Raw genomic sequence first — 12,132 nt, forward strand, 5'->3', positions numbered from 1 at the left:
TCATTGTTGTATTTTATTTTTTGTGTGTGTTTTTTGTCCCACAATGTAACATATAGAACATTTAAAAGAGAAAAAATATATATATATATATAGGCTCTTTGAGCTAATATATTATATTATATATATATTTTTTTTTTTATTAGGATTAATTTTATATTCGGTAAAAAAATATATATACTTTTGTTCTGAGCATGTCTTAATTTCTATTCATCTTTTTCCCTCCTTTCATTTTCTCTTGACGATGCAGCTCAATAGATTTGCTGCTTGCTTTTTTTTTTGGTTTAAACTTTTTTTTTATTGACAATTTGGTAGATTAGTTTCAATGGGAAGGGATTTGACCAACAATTAATTCACGTGGTGCTATTTCTCCAGCCACTCATTCCTGCTTTTCTCTGGAGCCCTGGCTTCCAATCTGGGGGGGGGGGGTGCATGTGACAGACTGATTCATTCACCCACTTCTCATTCCTCCCTTGTCCCTTCCTCTGAATGTCTGGGTTCCATTTCAATACATTGAAAGACATGAAAAACAAACTTTGTCAAAACGTTTGTTATTGAAATGTGTTTCTTTTAGCGTTTCTAAATTCAGCACTATTGTGTGATTCATAGCTATGGATGTTTGGGGATGCTTGATCAAAGGTAAGAGGTTTTTAAAGCTGATTCAGTTTGAGTGTCGACAGACTTAATTACACGGTTGTGAGGGTATTGAATGGGTTTCCAGGGGTTACCAAGTCAGGTGTTGATGTTGAATCATTAGGATCCTTTTATTCTGGGATGAAATCAGCTACTAAGAACTGGGAGAGCATTGATAGGCTGAGTGGTCTACTCTGCCTACATTTGTCTTCTGTTATTGCAGATTTTATCTTTCGCCTTAAAAAAAAAAAAAAAAAATTAAATTAAAAAACACACTTTACAACAGACAAGATACTGGGCAGGGCTGTGGGATTTAACGTTTATTGTTTATATTCATAAAACATTTTCTTTTGAAGTTTTTGTTGTGTTTTTTTTTATTTTTTTATTATTTGATCTGTTAACTACACCTGCAGGACAGGGCTGGCTATTGGCATTTTTTGTATACTATTATAATTGTTACTAAAAAAACAAACCACCTGTTTATATATTTATAGTATTTTGTGTGTACAAATTTCAGTCAACCAAAATTCCAAATGAACAGACAGATGCTTCAAGATGGAAATGTTCAGTTAAATGGGGATAATTCAGTCATTCCTGCATTTCTGTTTAGGGTTCCGGTCTTGCTAGGTGGCACAGACAGACAGGGTGCTAATTCATTCAATAACCTCTCCAATCTGACTGCCCAAAGAAAGACCCCAAACAACCCCATTTAAATAGTCAGGCAAATACAAAATAGAAAGAAACCCAGAATACCTACATTTAGTTCAACTAGGAATTGTGGCAGCAAAGTAAAATCAATATGTGGAGAAAAAAAGTGATGAATGGTGGTTAGAAAGCAAATAAGTATATATGAGTTAGGTATGTAAGTATCTGTGAAGCATGTAACAGTTTCTGGGGTTAATAAAATGTGCATACTGTTATTTCTTTATTGGACAACAGCAATAATCAATGTTGATGCATAATCGTAGAAGGCGGCACTCTTTTTGGACTGTATCATTGATATGGCCAAAGGTTAATAAAAAGGTGGCTTTGAAATGATTCATTTAGACTCCCATAATGGAACTTTGTGGTTGAATCATTGATTTAGAATGCAGTGTTTTTATATGGAATGCTACAACTATGAAGTCACTACCTCAAATGGCCTCTGAGATGCCATTTTGTGAATGTTTGACTTTTTATACAGTATGATCTGAGATTGTACCATTTCTCATTACAAAGCAAAAAGCTTGGGTGGAGCAGCGTGAGAGCTGTTTCTGGGTAGCTACTAGTGTGAGGCCCCAAATAAGATCAGTGAATGTTTCACTGAGGCTTGGCAAAATAGCCATGGCCAGCAGTAACCTGTTTAATAGATTGATTGCTGCATCTAGTCTTGAGGGCGAACAGCACAGTTTTGCACAGGCTGGACGAAGTAGCTTCATAAAAGTGAGAGCCAGCGTCATCTAGCGAACAGCTAATTTCTTTTTGTATTGCTGGCAATACATAGATGTGCCCTAGAGGGTGCTGACGTTACTAATATCAAGACACATTGGCTGATCTAGCCAACATTACATATGTCTATGGCAGGCAACCAGGACTGAAGAGAAAGCACCTTAACATAGACAAAACACTTAACAGGTAGCTCTGTCACACATTGGACGTTATTGTAAGCCATAAAGAATGCTGGCATTCGTTACTGCATAACTATTCATAGTGCTGAATTTAGACATGCTGAAAGAAACTGGAATTCAGTGACAAACATTTTGGCTAGAAATCCTTTTCGAGTGTCGGATTTTTAGTTGAAACGCTCGCCGCAGAATTTGTTTCTTTTAGCGTTTTTTAGATGGCAAAATATCAACATCTTAACCATTCACATTTATCTGCGTTGGTGTGTGCTACTGGTCCTAATGAGAACTCGATGTAATAGAGCCTGTTCGAAAAGGAAAGCTGTTATCACGTGTTGACCATGAAGGACGTCTTCGAATCCCAGCTTAAACAGGCTGTTTCTCATCCCATAGACCCCAATGAAAAAGCCAGGCTGTTTCTCATCCCATAGACCCCAATGATAAAGCCAGGCTGTTTCTCATCCCATAGACCCCAATGATAAAGCCAGGCTGTTTCTCATCCCATAGACCCCAATGATAAAGCCAGGCTGTTTCTCATCCCATAGACCCCAATGATAAAGCCAGGCTGTTTCTCATCCCATAGACCCCAATGATAAAGCCAGGCTGTTTCTCCTCATAGACCCCAATGATAAAGCCAGGCTGCCTTATAGCCAAGTTTCAAATTACAATGCTACACAAAATAACTAATTTGTTTGTGAAGAGTTAGCGATTTTTTTTATTATTAAATTGCAATTATTTAAAACTTTTAAATTCTCACACTTCAAGGTTCTGGCCTTAATATTAAGGTCTATATATATACACACACACACACACACACTAATTGAAGTGTCTGTTAATACATTTAAAACATAAGTTGAATAGAAATACAAAAAATTCCATTTTTTGTTTACCTTAATTTGTTGTTGACCTGAATTCAATATTTATTTTCATTTTTTATGGGTTTTGTTTTGTTTGTTGTTTTTCTGGCTTTTTTTTTTTTTTTTTTTTGGTGGTGAATTTATAAATAAACACAGTCTGTATAAGTGTCATTGGTCTGTCTGTCCTTTTTATTTGTCTCAAATTCTGAAAAATGAAAAAGACCTAGGAGTTTTTGTTGACTCAGAAATGTCTTCATCTAGATAATGTGGGGAAGCTATAAAAAAGGCCAACAAGATGCTCGGATACATTGTGAAAAGTGTTGAATTTAAATCGAGGGAAGTAATGTTAAAACTGTACAATGCACTAGTAAGACCTCATCTTGAATATTGTGTGCAGTTCTGGTCACCTCGCTATAAAAAAAATATTGCTGCTCTAGAAAGAGTGCAAAGAAGAGCGACCAGAATTATTCTGGGCTTAAAAGGCATGTCATATGCAGACAAGCTAAAATAATTGAATCTGTTCAGTCTTGAACAAAGAAGACTACGTGGCGACCTAATTCAAGCATTCAAAATTCTAAAAGGTATTGACAGTGTCGACGCAAGGGACTTTTTCAGCCTGAAAAAAGAAACAAGGACCAGGGGTCACAAATGGAGATTAGACAAAGGGTCATTCAGAACAGAAAATAGGAGGCACTTTTTTACACAGAGAATTGTGAGGGTCTGGAATCAACTCCCCAGTAATGTTGTTGAAGCTGATACCCTGGGATCCTTCAAGAAGCTGCTGGATGAGATTCTGGGATCAATAAGCTACTAACAACCAAACGAGCAAGATGGGACGAATAGCCTCCTCTCGTTTGTAAACTTTCTTATGTTCTCTTGATAATACTCTTATCGGTTTATTGTCAAAACATTCTTTTCTGTGAAAATCTGCTACCAGGTGCAAACTTTTATTTAAGTATAAAAACATATTTTCTATATTTTGCTTTTTTTACTTATGATCTTGAAAAGTACAATAAACTGCAATAAAAATAAACTGAAAAACGTTTTTGGGCAATTGGCTATATTCAGACTAAATGCATTAGAATCTAAAAATGATCTTGCCTATTTCCACCTTATTTAAGTGAATTAAGCACAGTTGCAAGGGGGTGGAAATTAGGAAAGGGGGTGTAAGTGAAGGTACTTGAAAAGAGGGATGGAGGCAAAGGGAGGTCACATCAACTTCAAACAGCTGTGTCTGGTGCTTTCACAGGACAGAAATGTGCTGACTTTTTTTTTTTTTTCGCTGATGAATTTGAGCTGAAAACCACATACATGCCTGGCAGCTTACTCCCCTCTTCTCCTTCTGACTTCTCCCTTTCTCTCTCTCATTTTTCCTTTCCTCTCCTCTAGCTCACCCTTTCCCCCTCCTTTATACTTCTCTTCCCCCACTGGCTATCTCCATCTACCTCTTTCCTTTTTTTCTCTCCTCTCCCATTGTTCCTTTCTTCTCTCTTTCATTCCCCCGCTTCTCCCTTTCCTCATTTTGTTTCTCTCTCTGTATTCCTCCCCCTCTTCTCGTATTGTTTGGTTGTTTAACTTCTTTGCCTATTTCCTGTTTAAAAAAAAATAAATAAATAAATGTAATCAGCAGAATTCCCCTGTCCTCTCCCCTCCTGCTGGGCAGACGTCTTTTGTTTCTTAAAATACAATTAACCCTTTTGATACTGGTAAGATGGAGCAGGTTCAGATTAGCCCTGAAATATAACAGAATCCAAAAAGGTCAAAGGATTTTAAAGATGCCTTGATCAGTGCTCCTTTAAAGGGAGGAGCCAGTGATCAGGTTAAAGCTAATAAGAGGTGAGAGAATGGATTTTAAAGATGGTCAGCGCTCCTGTAAAGGGAGGGGCCGGTGATCCTGTTAATAAAGCTAATAAGAGGTGAGAGAATGGATTTTAAAGATGGTCAGCGCTCCTTTAAAGGGAGGGGCCAGTGATCATGTTAATAAAGCTAATAAGAGGTGAGAGAATGGATTTTAAAGATGGTCAGCGCTCCTGTAAAGGGAGGGGCCAGTGATCATGTTAATAAAGCTAATAAGAGGTGAGAGAATGGATTTTAAAGATGGTCAGCGCTCCTGTAAAGGGAGGGGCCAGTGATCCTGTTAATAAAGCTAATAAGAGGTGAGAGAATGGATTTTAAAGATGGTCAGCGCTCCTGTAAAGGGAGGGGCCAGTGATCCTGTTAATAAAGCTAATAAGAGGTGAGAGAATGGATTTTAAAGATGGTCAGCGCTCCTGTAAAGGGAGGGGCCAGTGATCATGTTAATAAAGCTAATAAGAGGTGAGAGAATGGATTTTAAAGATGGTCAGCGCTCCTTTAAAGGGAGGGGCCAGTGATCATGTTAATAAAGCTAATAAGAGGTGAGAGAATGGATTTTAAAGATGGTCAGCGCTCCTGTAAAGGGAGGGGCCAGTGATCATGTTAATAAAGCTAATAAGAGGTGAGAGAATGGATTTTAAAGATGGTCAGCGCTCCTGTAAAGGGAGGGGCTGGTGATCCTGTTAATAAAGCTAATAAGAGGTGAGAGAATGGATTTTAAAGATGGTCAGCGCTCCTGTAAAGGGAGGGGCTGGTGATCCTGTTAATAAAGCTAATAAGAGGTGAGAGAATGGTCAGGAAAGCATTCTTGAGCTGTAAGATTAAAAAAGTTTCTTACGTATTTTAATGAAATCGGGAAAGGATGAAGGGAGGGTTGCTGGTTGAAATCTATCAGGTAAAGACATTTCAAGCCCCTATTTCTAATGGCCCTGATGCAAGCAGCTTTCAAGGGAAGAGGAAACTTGCCTTGCCCTGAGCTTTCAGCCCGTGGAAAGGAAAGGTTATCATGAGGAAATGGGATTGTGAAAAGAAAGAGGGCGAGTAAACGCCCTGTCTAAAATGAAAGCAAGCTCGTTAATCAACCGGACTTCCAACGCTTCCACACATGTATTTTCAATGACGCCACAATGAAAATCTAGCAACTGTTTTCTTTCCAAATTCTACAAGGCAGATTCAACAAATGTCACACAGACTCCCATTGATGCATGGCTGCTTACGTTAATTAGTATTAATTAATCATTTAGAATGTGCTTTTATCCAATGTGATTTACAGAGACTAGGGGTGAACTGTACATCACAATTGCTGCTTCTGCAGAGTCACTAACAATAGGACCTCGTTTGTTTTATGTCTCGTCCGAAGGACGGAGCACAAGGAGGTTGAGTGACTTGCTCAGTTTCACACACAGTGAGTCAGTGGCTGAGGTGGGATTGAACCAGGAACCTCCTGGTATTAACCCTTTTCTTTACCCACTGGACTGGACCACTAAGCCCCCTTGAATTCAGACTCAGTGCAGAACTGGAGAATTACCGACTTTTTATTATCTGTTTGCAATAATGCTTCTGTTTTATATTAATGCCATTGGCAGAATGTTCTTGCAGCATGCTGACTATACTCTAAATGATCTTCAATGGCAATGCAGGCAGACTGCAGTGTCAATAATAGTCCAGTATTACACTGAGGGGCAAAGGGAGAAGGCTGGTAGAATGTGACTACACTATCAAATGATCTTCAGCGCCAGACAGACAGTGGCACCAAAGGGATAATGGTAGTGTATAATACAAATGTAGTATATGTATGACCTTTTCTATTCATCAATAACACAATAAAAATGTTGAAATACTGACCGAAACACTGTTTTGACTGAAAGTCCTACATGGGACCAGGTAAATTAAATTTTCCTTTTGTAATTTATTTATTTATTTTGCTGCCTACAAACTGTGTTTGCCACCTCAGACGTGCTTTTTGTTTAAAAATAAATAAAAGCTTTCTGAATTGACAGGGTTTCTGACAGAAACGCAACCTAATCTCTGTTTACTTTCTCAGCCGATATTGTTAAAGAAAATATAGAGCTGCATATTTGCTGTTGTCGGAAGCGTTTGTCCGTCTCGGGCAGGTGTTGTGACTCTTGGTCTCCCGGTTCTGTCATTGGCCAGAGTGTGTCTCTCTGCTCTCTTGACAGACGTGGCATATTGTTTTTTTTCGTGATTTTCTTTATTGCTTTTATTCAAGTGTGCAATTCAGCAGCTGAAATCGCTCCATATCCAGCGTCCAATCTACTGTCACAGAAAATATTTTCTCTGGCCAGACAATGTGAAAAATAGTGCCTGGTATGTTGCATCCATGCTTGGCAGGCCTCAGCAGTGATGTCTTCACAGGCTGCATCCATAGCTTCAAGGAGTATGGCTTGGTGATAGGGACGATGATCATAAACTTTCCAGCGCCAGGCTGAAAAAAATTCCTCAATAGCATCGAGGAAAGGAGTGTATGGTGGGAAGAACACCATAGACATACGTGGCTGGGCCTGGAACCATTCTCGAACGTGTGTGCCATGATGGAAGCTCACGCTGTCCCAGGTGACGACAAAGTCACTGAGTTGTTTGCCGCCTTCACCCAAGAGCGTGTTAGCATTCATCCAGGAAATTTATCAGTCGTCCCCATTGTATGAGTCACTGCATGATGATGTATTGCCCCACTTTGTCCAATGGCTGCACACGAAGTGATGTTGCCACCTCTTTGTCCTGGGAGCTCCACTGTTGCCTGTTGTCCTATTATATTTCTCCCGCGGCTTCTCGTCTTTGCCCGATTGAATCCGGCCTCATCCACAAATGCACATTGATGGGGAGTCCAGCTCCATGATCCTCTGAAGAAGGAGCAATATTACAGTAGTGCAATACACTATGAAAGTATACTGTATAAGGATGGAGGAGAGTTTACACTGCAATGCTTATAGTACATAATGCGTTCAACACAATGAGGAAAAAATGTCTGTAAAGTAAATCCATAGCATTTGTATTTACAGACCTGAGCACACAGACTCCTTCACCCTGACTTGTTTCAAGCTTACTGCATTTCTCTATCTATTAGCAATACTGGCATTGTGAAAATTAGCAAATATGTCATTGTCAGCAATAATCCTCAGTGGGATTTCCCTCAGCTGGATAACATTATTTGCCCGCACCATATTTACAGTAGCAGTTTCCTGGTGTTTTGTGAACATGGTACAGTAGTATAGGAAGTGCATACATGCATAGTGCACAATTACATTATTGTAGTGTTTGTGCTGTGTAGAGATACAGTACTTACCCATTTTCTATCCTAAAGATTCTCATGATAGATGAAACTGTCAGTCTGCATAGATTTGATTGGACTCTTCAACCATGCTCAGGCCCACAATTGTGGCTCTGATTTCATTTGAGACATTTGTTGTTCTTGTATACCTTCTTAGACGACCTTGTGCTCCTCTCCTTCCCCGCACACGCACACCCCTTCCTCTCACTTTTTCTCTCTGAGCTTCCATTTTCTCCTGCCTTTCCTGAGGCTTTCCTATATCTCCTTATATAGATGGCTTTGGGCTGATGGATTGATGAAGTGTTTTGTGCTATTATGTTTGCACAGTCGCTGAAACAGTGAACACAATTGGAACTAATTTCCTTAAATTGCGAACAATGTGTGAACAATTTGTCAGCACAGCATTCTCAAGTGAATCTTGTATTCACTGATGACATTTGTGTTAAGAGCTGTGTAAAACAATGCTAAGGATATGCTATTCATATACACGGAGTACAAAGGGATAGATGTTCTGAAAATGAGTTTCAGAAATTGAAAACTGATGTCATGTGTTAGATATCTTTGACTATAGTTTCCAAAAAAGGGAGTTAACGGTTGAGAAATACTGTAATCTAATAATTGTACTAATACCACCAAAATCTTGACCTGTTCTCAACAATCTCTCAAAGATGATAATAATAATAATAATAATTATAATAATAATAATAATATAGTCTTACCATTGTATGATAGTTATTTTCCTTCAAATATAACAAAATAAAATGTATTCATATCTAGTATTGGCCTGTCAAAATATGAAAACATTTTGGGCAGTCTTACCTCATTGTAGAACATTGGCATTGCCATTGTAGTGCCACTGTCTGATTGCCATTGAAGACCTTTTGGGAAGGGCATAGTGAGGATACTGTGGTCCCATGCTACCAGCGTCACCCCACTGCACCTGCTATCATTGCCCCATAGTATAGTCATTATTGAAATTATTGTATTGCCATTGTAGTGTGTGATTGAATGCAATCCAGAGTGAGGTTTGATGGCAGTGCTGCAGTCTTCCAATGGTTCTGTTAGTTAGAGTTATGAAGGGGAGTAGCAGGATTAGTGTTTTTCAATGACGATGTATGGAGGTTTTAAGCACATAGAATTGGGCCCAGATTGAACTATTTTACCAGATGCTTACAAGTCAAAGAGTGGATTTCAAAAACATCTGCCAGGTATATTCAACCAAATACCGCTTGTCCGATTGTGAAGAAAATTATTTTGGACCCTCTTAAAATCTTCTTTGCTGTCTTTCTCTCCTTTCCTCGCTCCCCTTTTTCCTCTCTCTCTCTCTCTCTCTCTCTCTCTCTCTCTCTCTCTCTCTCTCTCTCTCTCTCTCTCTCTCTCTCTCTCCCCCCTCTGGAAATCTTTTAGCAACATTCAAAACATAAAAACACGGGTCTTGTCAAAGGGGGGCCCACAAACACATGACATCACGTCTTTCTGCGGAGAGCTTGATCTGAAACATCTGGAATCAACAAACAACCAGGCCCTTTGAAACACAGCTGGAGATCTGACTGTGTGAGTGTGTGAGTGTGTGTGTGTGTGTCTGTGTGTGTCTATTTGCCTGTCTTTTCTGTCCCCTCTCTCTTCCTCTATTTCAAATCAGAGCAGTTAATTTAGGTTTTGTCAAAGCAGTTACTGGAATCCAAAAGCCCTGCCTGTTATTATACCCATATACAGTAACAAATCCAACAGAAATCTTTCAGACAGGGGGCTACATATTCAGCAGCAGGTTTTCGCCTTTCCAAACAATATATTCTTTTTTTTCATTTTTAATGTACATGAAGTCATTGATCTTAATCTCTTTCTCAAATTGAAATGGCCACATTTAAAAAAAGTCGTACAAGCATTGCCAAAGTAAATGCAGCACAAGCACGGAAATATTTAACTTTCATATATTTATATATATATATAAAAAATAACAGTGAGAGCGGATGCATTGAAAGGTCTCCACTCTGCACTTCCAGTGAGGAGGCTGCGATTCTCTCTCTCTCTCTCTCTCTTTCTCTCTCTCTGAAGTTCAAAGCCAGCTGGCCTTGTGATTTCAATTAGCTTCCATTCCCCCTTCCATCCTCCCCACTGCTCTCTTTTCCCATACCCCTCTCTCTCTCGCCATCCTTTCCCTCTCCTGCATCTCTGGTCTTATTCTTTAAAAACCACTGTCTCAGCGCTTTCTCTTTCTCTCTCCTCCCTCTCTCGCTTCCAGATTCTCTTTCCCTCGCTTCCTCCCCTGTGTGTGTCTGCTTGTCTTCCTGCCCCTCCCCCTCTCTGCAGCTCTCTTCCTTCCTCATTGGAGCTCACAGCAGTTAATTAGACTCTCCTAACGAGGGAGGAAGCTGGTTATTAAAAAAGAAGGGAACTCTAGCCTCTCTCTCTCTTCTCAATCTTCATTTATACTTTTTAATGTTCTGTTCGTCCTTTTCACGTCTTTTGAAGATCATAATTTCAAATTCAGGTATTAATCACAATAGCGTATGAACTGAAAACTATAACACACACACACACACACTCACACACACGCACGCGCACACGCACATTCACACACACGCACACGCACACGCACACACACTCTCTCTCAGTGCTCTGTGCTTCATTGCTGGGAAACTGAGCTGACAGGCAGGGAACAGGAAGAGGTCACTGTGATAAAGCAGCAAAACAAAGGAAGAAATAAAGTCTGAGCGCTGATTCAAGGAAATATACAAGAGCCTTCCTGCCTCTTGAACGAGCTCCAACCAAGGCTTCTTTAAAATCCACTTTCCTACCTCTTATTAGCACTAGAAACATGTATTCATTTTCATATTTTATTGTGTTACAACATGGAATCAAAATTGACCTAATTAGACGTTTTTGCCACTGATCAACACAAAAAAGTCCATAATGTCAAACTGAGAAATAAAATCTACAGATTGTTCTAAATTAATTCCAAATATAAAACAGAAAAGAACTGATTGCGTAAGTATTCACCCCCTTTGCTATGGCACACCTAAATAAGCTCTGGTGCAACCAATTGTCTTTAGAAGTCACATAATTAGTTGAATGGAGTCCACCTGTGTGCAATTGAGGTGTTTCACATGATTTCAGGTTAAATACACCTGTCTCTGGGAGGTCCCACAGTTGGTTAGTACATTTCCTAACAAAAACTACATCATGAAGACGAAGGAACATTCAAAGCAAATCCGGAATAAGGTTCTTCAAAAGCACCAATCAGGGGTAGGATATAAGAACATTTCCAAGGCATTGAATATCCCCCAGAGCACAGTAAAGTCCATTATTAAGAAATGGAGAGAATATGGCACAACTGTGAATCTGTCTAGAACAGGCCGTCCTTAAAAACTGAGTATCTGGGCAAGAAGGGCACTAGTCAGGGAGGCCACCAAGAGGCCTATGGCAACTCTAAAGGAGTTACAGTCTTCCACGGCTGAGCTGGGAGACACTGCATACGGCAACAATAGCCCGGATGCTTCACAAAATTGGCCTTTATGGGAGAGTGGCAAAAAGAAAGCCACTGTAGAAATAAACTCACATCAAATCTCGGCTAGAGTTTGCCAGAAGGCATGTGGGAGACTCTGAGACCAAGTGGAAGAAGACTCTATGGTCTGATGAAACCAAAATAGAGCTTTTTGGCCTCAACGCTAAGCATAAGCCTAACACTGCACATCATCCTGAGAACACCATCCCTACTGTGAAGCATAGTGCAGGCAGCATCATGCTATGGGGATGCTTCTCTGCATCAGGGCCTGGAAAGCTTGTGAAGATAGAGGGCAAAATGGATGCAGCAAAGTACAGAGAAATCCTGGAGGAAAACCTGCTGAAGTCTGCAAGAGACCTGGGACTTGGGAGAAGATTAATCTTCCAGCAGGACAAT

The sequence above is a fragment of the Polyodon spathula genome, chromosome 42, assembly GCF_017654505.1.
Source record: "Polyodon spathula isolate WHYD16114869_AA chromosome 42, ASM1765450v1, whole genome shotgun sequence".
Taxonomy (NCBI): domain Eukaryota; kingdom Metazoa; phylum Chordata; class Actinopteri; order Acipenseriformes; family Polyodontidae; genus Polyodon; species Polyodon spathula.